This window comes from Oryzias melastigma, linkage group LG23 (genome assembly GCF_002922805.2).
Source record: "Oryzias melastigma strain HK-1 linkage group LG23, ASM292280v2, whole genome shotgun sequence".
NCBI classification, from domain to species: domain Eukaryota; kingdom Metazoa; phylum Chordata; class Actinopteri; order Beloniformes; family Adrianichthyidae; genus Oryzias; species Oryzias melastigma.
In genome coordinates, this window is record NC_050534.1 from 6,822,338 (window position 1) to 6,833,070 (window position 10,733).

A 10,733-nucleotide genomic window follows, 5' to 3' on the forward strand; every position below is an offset into this window, starting at 1 on the left:
AATGAATGTCTGATGAGGCTAATGCAGATTGGTTGCTGTAACTTTGGTTGTTTTGTTTTTTCCACATTTAAATCTAAAAGCCTAAAAAAGAACGAAACAATGTCTCAGCAGGTTCATTCGTCGATCCGTTTCCCCAACAATAAGAGGTGCGCCACAACATCCTCATGTCCCTCATAAGAATCATTTTATGCCCCAACATATAAAATGATTCCACTATCTGATGCTTCCGCCCCGCGAACTCTCAGTGCACTCCAGCGTTTGACCTGAATGACGCGGTTGACAACTTTGTCTTGCTTGACCCATGTGACTGCAGGCATCACTGTGATAATACATAAAAGTGCTGACGGACTCAGTTGCTTCGCTGATGTTTGACCTCCACTTCCAAATTCTGTCTGTCAAGTGAAGATCAGCATGAGCAACAAGGTTGCTAGCTGTGCTCTGACACATCGGTGATACTTTTTTTTTATTTTTTTTTTTGAGACAAATCACTTTCATGTTTTTTCTGTCATCTGAACCCCTGATTACTCTACATGCACTCAAAATCTTAAGGATTGGTGCTGTTGGAAGACTTCTAGTTCAGTCGTTTAGAGAAAATGCCACTCAATTACCTCCAAAATGGGGGTCTATAAGCAGAAGAGGAGTATATTTCTCACACCGATATGGAATTACTCTAGTATTCAAAGAAAGAGGGAAGTCTGGTCTCACATTGACCAGAACTGACACAGATTGGTGGCAGAAAGAGATAAATTAAAATATTCTTTTAGATAAGCGAGGTTAGGCGACATTTCAATCTTTAGGCTTTTTGCGGACATCTCTAAGTAACAGGACTTTCCACAGGACCCATTGGTTTAGTTACAATTTTGTCCTTGTTTTGGCAGGCTATGACATCACAGATCTGTGGCCTTTTGAAAATGGGCCAACAGGTGGGACAAACAAGCCTAACAGTTGTTGAAAAATGCATATCAAGACTGTTTTACAACCTAAAATTTGACAATCAACTGTCAGTCAAAAGGATTTCCCTCCATTTGTTCTCAATACCGATCGTAAATGTCAACCCAGTCTGGTTGACATTAGCTAAACCATTCTTTCTTAGACTCAGTTTCTGGATTCAGCTTTTTACACACTGTTAAATATCTACTGATTTAGATTAGTTATCAATGTGAAAAATCACTATTGATCATATACTTCAATGAAAATGTCATATTTGTTGCCTATAAGGTTGATGTTCTAGAGGTAAATAAAAAAAATATCACGAAAATAGGAACACACAAAAGCTTGTGCTTTCATGACAACGCAACTGCAAAAGTGAAGAAAATGCTGCTGTAGAAATATGCAAATGGTATAAGATTGTGGTAGATATATATACTGTCATAGAAAAACAAACAAACACCAGGAGGTTAAAGGAGGAGATGAAAATGAATTTGGTAATTGCTATTGAAAGTCACATTCTCAGCAGGTTGCCAAGATACACATTAAAGCCCAAGTCACGGAATGTTCCTGAAACGTAATTTAAAGCCTGAGTAGTGATATATACCCCTTTAACAGATGCTTTTATAGCCTTTGAGGAGCTAATAATCCAGCGCCTCACCTAGAATGATCAGGACTCTCACATCTGTCAGTACAAATCTGACTGCTAAGAAAACAGGCAAACAATTGAAATGAATGGAATCACAGAATCCCATGGTCCAAAAGTCTCATGTATGTGGTTTAATGTTGGTGTGATCATTTGCTGAATCACATGGATCAGGGTTCTGGTTCACTTGATCTAAGCGATCAGTTGCACCAGGGAGAATGTTTCCACACAAAAAAATGAGCAGGACAGAAACCATTGACCAAGACTTTGTTGCCAAGTTGGACCTATCATGACCTTTTGAGGTTGAATTGATTTAGTATGTTTCTTCTAGAATCTAGAGCAGGGGTGTCTACCATGGCTTCCTGCTGGTTTTCCAGAGACCCTGCCTTATCCACGGTGGCGGTCTTGGTACAGATGTCGCTATTGATATTGCTGAAAAGACGTAATGAATATTTTTTTCCCTTGTCTGTGCCACCCTGGGCGACCGCCCATGTCACCCCTACCCAAAACCGCCACTGCTCATCTGCTTCTGATTACCTGGATCAGGTGTGTTTAGCCAATAAGAAGTTTCAATGACAGGTTAGTTGGAAAACATGCAGGACACTGGCCCTCGAGGTCTGAGTTTGGACACATTAATACTGTATGATAATGTGTTAATAAATGTGTTAATAAAGCTTGCTAGGGAATCTTATTGTAAAGTGTTACCAAGATTACCTTTAAATTTAGTTAATTTAGTGCCGTGTTAATTGTCGAGCTGCAGTGAAGAAGTCTTCGTCTTACAGTTACATCACTCACACTTCAAATGATGCTCTTAAACTAAAGAATAGAATGAGAAAAGCCTGACCTTCACCGAGAAGCATTTCATTCTCCTTTAATAACAACTCGGAGACTTATGATATTAAATTACTTTTATTCAAGCATGTATATAAGAAAAAAAGAGTCATAGTTTCATCTTGATAATTGAGCCAAGTGCTTTGGAAGCCAGATTCATCGGAGCGTTCTCCAGAAAAACTGGTGTGATTTGCTCATTTCGAAATACTGACTACATTTTCTGATTTTATGGTTTATTATGAAATATAAAAGGAGGATTATTTCCAACTTTTTTTTTTTTTGCTAATTGTCAAACTGGAGTGTGACACCGGCTAATCCATCACTGTATGCGCATATTTTATTCCTTACATGAAAGTTTAAGAGGTTTTTCTTGTAAAGAAGCAGATTTATGTAACATTAAGCACTACAAATGAGGCCATATGGATTAGCAGGCAGACATAAGTTGACACTGCAAAGGGTTGATGGTGTTTTATAGTGTCGTGTGAAAGCATACTTCCTCCTCTGTTCTCCGTGAGGGGTCCCATTAAAATTTCAGACGAAATTACGGCGCCGAAGCTCCGATTCAGTCAGCTCTGTAAATAGTGGATGATGGTGGGAAGAAGACTGGAGCGGGGAGGAGACGGCAGGAAGAACCCGCTTCCAGCGGACCCCCCGCCGACAGCCTGTCTGTGTGGTTTCAAGAAAAGTGAAGGGAGGCGAGACAGAAGCGAGGCTGAACAAAGAGTTGGAAGGAGGAGAGAGTCCTGCGAGGAAGAGGATGGTGGGTGAGGATGCGCAGAAGGGGGGATCGGTTTAAAAAAAGATGACACAGACTCAGTTTCAGCTCATGTTCTCCCCACAAGTGCTGTTGTCGTCCAAGATTGTGAAAATGTCAGAACTGCCTTTTACCTGCTAATATATTTATTTTTCTTTTTTGTAGATATTATTTATACAGACAGCATCAATGGGTTCAAGCAGCCACTAAAAATAAAAATAAAATCCATAAAAATCCATCCCAATGATTGATTTTTAGATGCATTGATTATGAATCGTAAAAGATTTTAAATCGTTTTATGAATTTTAATTCATTTAAAATGAATGCAATTTAAAAAAATAAGTGGAATAAAAAGCGTTTTTCAGATGTGTCAGACCTCCCGGATCACCCAACCAGCCCAGATTCCACTTAAAACAACCGTTTGGAAGTATTTCAATTGGATAAGAGTCATGCAGCGTTTAAGTTATGTCACACCAAAATGAAATATATAGGAAACACAACGCAAATTTGCAAAATCACAATGAGCAGCTAACTAGACACTGTTTATTTTTGTTTAACATGAGTTAAAGAGTGTTTCATTAAAGCTGGTCTAACATTATCTTATTTAAGGTTGTTGGGTTCAGGAATAAATGTCCTTTTTGATGCTGTGAAAGATTTCTGACAAAAATATTTATTATGTCAGAATTTCTATATTCCCAATAAAAGTTCACAAAAAAGTCTTTACTTAAAAATGCAGTTTGGTGGAGAAAAGTAATTAAGATTAGTCTTGTAGTAAAGAGAAACGTTTCTTTAAAAAGCAGATCATAATTGAATCGTTGCCTCTTGGATACCCACCTCTACTAACCAGATTGATCTATTTATGGCAAATTGATAACTTTATTGACCTATACCTTTATGACACTGTTTTAAAATGAAATATATTGATATATTATTTCGATTGAAGTTTATTTTACTAGGATGTAAAAATGGTCCATCACAGCAGACAACATACTTGATGGCAGCAAATAATGATATGATATGTGACCATACAGTGTGGTAAAATGTTCTGTTTGTATTGTTTTGTTGTGGAGAAAAACACAATTCTTGCTAATTATTATTATTATCTTGCAAGAAATACGAAGAATCCTTAAAGCTTCAGCTTCACTGTTCAGTACCAGGTATTTAGTCACATTTTTGTCTAAAGATGTCCTGGATCCATTTTAGGTCAGTGAATCAGAATGAACCAACACAGACGATAAATCCTATCGGCAACCACAACTGATTAATTCACTAAAAAGACTCGTTACAGCCCTAAATGTGACAGTTCACGTAACCTGAAATCCTTTAGTTTTGTGTTTACTCATTTTTGGAACATAAAAGGCAAAGGAGATTTCAAAGTAAAGTTGTATTTTTTTTTCTTCTGATCTTCCTGGACAAAGAACTCTGTTTGTTTGAGACTATTTCCTTTTCTTCACTGAAAAACAACAAGATTTAATTTGAGTTTCTTTCATCAAACTAGACCTTTAGTCACTTAACCTTTCTGTAAGCGTCAGCTTTCCCCGCATGAAGCTTTTCTTCTCCGGCTGGGCTTCAGACCTCCTTTCCTCCGCCGGAGCAGGAACATAACAGCAGCTTGACCCCCACGTCTGCAGCACAGCCCTGCCTCTGCTGAGGCCCGCTCTCCTGCCAGGCTTCCAACTCCCCACCGAGTCCGTGACTCACCGCTGAAATTGAAATTAGGTATTAAACTTTATTTTGGCCTTAAACTCCACTTTCTAAAAATATATCCACTTTCTTGCTCTCCTTTCTTCCTGTAGTGTGGCTCCTGCTGAGCCTGTAGTCGGTGTGTGTTCATGTGTGTGTGTTCATGACACCTGTGTTGTCATGAGTCCGTTCTGCACAATCTTCTGCATAATGGTCACTTCTGAAGAATGAAAAACACGTATGGAGGACACAAGAAAAAAAAACATGTATTTAAAGAAACGGAGAGAAATTAGAAGAAAAAAAGCATAGTTACCATGGCGATGCATGTGCTCACACTTCATTATAGCAAAGATCAGCAGTCACAGAGGGACTCACAAAATCATTTTTGGTGTGTACCTTTCTGAAAGCAAGCGGCGATGCATCACCTGAATGTAGGAGTGAGAAAAATGACACTGCTGTTTGGTGATAGGTTTGTTTTTTTTCTCTGTGATCATTTTCCACAGGTTTTCTCTATAATCCCGGTTTTGTTCTGTCCTCACACCTGCGCCCCAACAGCAAACATTAAACTCCTCCCTTTCTGTGGTAATTAGTAAAGTTTTTATTTGTATTTTTCCATTTTTTAGATATTTAATTCATCAATCTGGCTTATTTCTGTGGCTGGTATAGGCTCCTCCTACTTTTCAACTTGAAGGTTTATTTACACTGGCAGAGTCCGCCTCATGACTTTCAGTTAGCTTAAATTGTCTCTGTTCCATGTCCAATCCAACCCCCCTCCCCTCGAGGAGTATTGTTAGTCAACATCCAAAACTAGGACTAGCTACGCTTCCATTAAATCTGAAATTTTGTAAATTGTAATTTCGATAATAATTTCTCTTAATGGAAACACCATAACTACGAAAAAAAAAAATCGAATTTTTTAAAAAAGAAAAAGGTTTTGCGCTTAGAGGAGGGGGGTTTGGGGGCGTATTGAAAAAGAAAATTTTCACAAAACTGTAATGGAAACACTTTTTTTGTAATAAATGCGCTTCTTAGTAGTAAGTGTCTGTTGACACGGCAGAGCGGGCGCCACGAGAGATCCAACAGCGTTCACAGCTCTTTAGAAATTGCGTATCATATGGAATGGTACTGTCACAAACAGGCAGACAGCTGGTTCCAAGTGCAGCAGGTTTATTATCAGAGCTAAGAGTCCACAAGACTAAGCAGGGTCAGACAGACAGAGGTCATACACGGGCATGGGATCATCCAAGACGAGAGAGAAGAGTAGTCAGAGTCCAGGCAGGCAGCAGGCAATCAGAATAAGTAGGATCAGAGGCAGAAGGTCAGGTCCAGGAATAAACGCTCGGTGTTGCAGGCGGGGTGGCACAAACAATACTTCGCAGTGAGTGACAGTGTGGAGCCAGACACTGAGGAGACTCAGGAAAACTGAGGAGGTGATGAGATGATGGGAAACAGCTGATGATGATGAGTCCAGGCGAAGGCAGGTGGTGAGCTCAAAACTGGTGAGCGCTCTCTCTGGTAGCTGGAGGGGGTAGCAGGTTGTTCCATGACAGGTAGAGCTCCTCCGTAAAATCACCAACCAAAGTTTCATCTTCGCCGCACTTTTCAAGCTAGCAGCCTGAATTAGACGCGGAAGTCTCCTTTGAGGATGAGCACGAGTGCCGTGACAAACTTAAATAGAACTTGTCGTATTTTCAAACATAAAAATAAAAACAGCTGCTCTCTTGTTAAAATTGTTATTTTTTAATTTTTTAATGCCCCTATAATCGTAGGAGTACGGAGAAGAATTCGGCTGTAGACCACTCGATGAACCTGTAAAGTGAAAATGTTCATGCACATTTTCGATCAGTCGTAAAAGGTGACAAGTCAGTGGACGCTTCTAGAACACGTACGGGTGAAATAGGTCAAAATCCTGCGTTTGGCACAAGGATCCTGATAGTGCTGTTCAAGTGATAAGTGAACGCTCCTCTTGAGCAGCTTGATGTTTAGAAATGAGGAAATTAGAGTGTATTTTGTTTTAAGCAACCACTTTTAATTGATTTTGGTTAATTGATTTATTTTATTTTTTCCAACATGCCAATATAAACTAAGCAAGGAAACATAATTGAAAATAAAGAAAAACATATTGACAACATAATATAATAAACAAAAGAATTAGAACATTTCTAAAGTAAATTTGGGAGTGTCGGTCAAAGAGCTGACAAATTTGCCTCTCATTCACATAGTTACTCAAGTTTCTATGACCATTTTTGGACAGTCAATGAACTAAATTAAACCAAATGAAACCAGGTCAAACTTTGACCAAAAAGGGACTCAAATTTGGAATTGACATATAAATGAGATTCTTTTTAATTCATGGAGGTTCCAACCGTCTGAAAATTGATCATGGAGTAGAAATCATGTGGCACCAATTCTTTCATATATCAGATAAAAGCTGTGAAAGAAAAAAACCTGGAGCAAGATTCACAAGATTTACACTTTCTTCAGTACATCAGACATGAAATACTTCAAAATAAGAGCGTGTAGGGTAGGGTAGGGTTTTACTTCACAAATAGCCTTTTGTGCAGGAAAAGCTGAATCATTTATGCTTCTTTGTCCCGGGTGTCACAGCATCCTAAACCCCAGAACTCATTGTTTTCTCTCAGCCTGGATGTGTTTTTTTTAATATTTTTTCTTCTTTTTTTACACAACTGAAGCTTTCATTTATTACAAACTTACTTCCCACCCGCCCTCTTTGTCGCTCTGAAACACTCATCCAGGTATTTAAGCGACCTGTAAACAACTTTCTGTCCTCTCGCTCTGCTCACATCACTCTCCGCTTCACTTTGGGCTCCAGAGCGGCTTCATGAAAAAAGGCTCTGTTTGGCAGCCGAGGATGGAAAATAAATTAGGAGTCCACATTTTCAAACGGAGCCTCACCAAGGCAACCCTTACTCATGCCAAAGGTCTGCCTCTCCTGCTCGGAGACAGCCTGTGAGCGGAGTTTTAATAAGCCTCAGCCTCATCTCCAGTCTTTTAGGGGCAATAAAAATGACAAAACTTGTGATGTTTTTCAAATTTCTCCAACGTTTCATTGCTTTCCTGTGCATTGTTTCTCTGGCAAGTTCAAAACTGCAGTTGGAGAAAAGAAAAAAAGAAAAAGCTACCTCGTGTTTCTGACACTGTATTCAGAGAAGAGCTTCACCCACTAAAAGAAATCTCCCTTAGAAATGTCAGCATTTACTCCTGTCAGCCGCCTTCCCATTCCCCTGTTTACCTGGGAGACCATACCTTGATATTATTGATCTACAGTGCATAAAAGGTCACCGGATTGAAGATGACAGCAGCCGTGGTAACCATGGAGACTCCCTCCCTACCCTTTCTCTATGACCGAACACATTATCAGTTAGTAAAACTTTGATGGTGGCAGCTCGGTTGCTCTACAGCCGAAGGGGAATTTACCCAGAATGCAACAGGCCCGCAAACTAAACAAGAGTCTCTTAAAGTCCCACTCCAATCATTTTTTGGTCTATTGGAAAAAAAAAACATTACCAGTGGTCTTTTAATTATAATTATGGAATAAAAAAAAAACTTTTAGTAGAGCGCAACCCCACCCCCCTTCCCATCACCCATAACTGACCCCTAAATTGACGTTATCGGTGCAACAAAAATGGCGAGCAATATTGGAGTTGTCCATTGAGCAAGATTCCAGTTTAGATCAAGAAAATGAAGACATACATGGATCTAGTCTACAAGTGGACGCATCAGAACGGAATGGAACAGGGAGCCCAGAGTATTTTCTATATCCTGATTTAAATCAATTTGAATAAAGAAATTCTCAAAAATGTTATTTTTATCTTAATTTACTTTATATGTGCCTTTCATCATCAGAGAAATGCCACAAAAACATGATAAAAACACGAAAAAACATTTTTTTTACAGTGGATCTTTAAGAATCACATAAAGCATCAGTTTACAGAAACTCTTGTGTTTTTTATTCCACTTCCTTTTAAAGGCAGAAAGAGTGTGTTAATATATTCATCACCTTCTTCACGCTCAGTTGTTTTATTGCTGGAAACCGCAAAAAGTTTGAAGTCATTTACACGAGCACTTTGGCTGCAAGGAGTTTTTCTTTCACGCTTTTTCAATTCCTGATTGCCTGGAAGTGAGGCGTCGGGGTAAAAAAAAAAAAAAAAAAAATGTCCGCCTTCCATCACCATCTAATTGTGAACCTCTGGGAAGTATTACTGTGAAAGATGGGCAGTAATTACAGGAGAGCTCACAACTCTATTTTTAGTGATGTCAAATAATGTTTTTTTAATTTATTTTATTTTATTGTTGAACCTGATTTTGATTCCTGTATGATTTTATCTTGGAGAGTCATCTAAATAATTTTTTGACTAAATGTCTTGATCCAAACTTCTGGGATTGTTATTTTTTGTCTATTTTTTTTTTCTTATTTCACGAGTAGATAAGCAGACATATGCAAGTAGGTTATGTTTAAAATTTAGACTACTTTACCATATTCAACAATATTTCCATGTATAGATATTATGTACACTCAAGGATGCTGCTGGTGGGGGGCGCAAAGTATTGTTGATGACAAACATAAAAAAAATCATTAAGACAAATGTATTCAAATTATTAGTAATACCACATCAGCTGTTGTAACATTCATAGCAAAATATGATAATAAAACTATAATACAAAAATAATAAAACTGTTTAAACACGTTCTGCTCCAAATATAAAATATTCTAGCTCCGCCACTGTACTTTGGTTTTACAAATAAATAGGCAACATTTTTTATATAAATACAAACAATAATAATAATAAATTTGACTGATTCTGCAAATGTGCCACAATGAGAATTACTTCTAGGCATGTTTTAATACCAATATGTTTAACTTAAACTTTTTACCTGTCAAGTTTTGTAATTCAGAATCTTTTTTTTTTATTTCAAGCAATAAAAGCTAAAAAGAGAAAGAAAATGAAAACATAAGGTTCACTCAAAAGCTTATTTTTTTTCCAAAAGAATAACAGTGGTCCTTATGATCCAGACCACTATAAATATGGATGAATACTGGTGGTTTTTACTAATGTCAAAGGGATTTTGAGCACTACATGGCGCTTTGCCGTAGTGTCAGTCTGTTCTTTTTTTTTTTTTTTTACTTGTCCAACAGCTGAGCCAACAGATGCGGTCTGAGACCTTCTTGTGTTGGGCAGATTTTACTGTCACAGCAGGGATTTATTGAGTATAAACCCCTGTTGTATTTCATACTAAACTTTATTTATATTTATTATGTTTTATTTTATTTATTTATTGTGTCAGTCTGTTCTTAAATGAGTTGCAAAAAAAAACAGGGTGTATCATAAATACGCTAATATGACTGTCGTGTAGCAGTGTTGGACTCTTTGATTACGTGTTACTAAAAAGTTTTGGAGTTAGCGTAGTAGCTAATGGTGGCTAATGTTTGTTTTAGCGGTATAAGTCTATTTTTTATGTGGTGGAAAGAAGGTTGGGAGCTACATGCATTGTAGATAAGCTAACATGGCTAACACTTCTATCATGGCCATCATGTAGCGGTGTTGGACTCTGTTTGCTTACATGTAACTAAGAAGTTTAGAAGTTAGCGTAGTCGCAGTAGCTAACGTTTGTTTTAGCGGTATCAGTCTTTTTTTACGTGGTGCAAACAAGGTTGGGAGCCACATGGCTAACACTTCAACATGGCTAACATAGTGTGTTACAAACTAGTTCTAGAGTTACTGTGAACGCAGTAAATCTGGTATACAACAGAATTTAACTTAGTCATAAAGTGATTGAAATATATTTATATACAGACTACCATTTGCTATAAGTTAATCTTAAGCATAAATATGTCTAAATACGAACATGCAGCATATCTGTGCGTATACT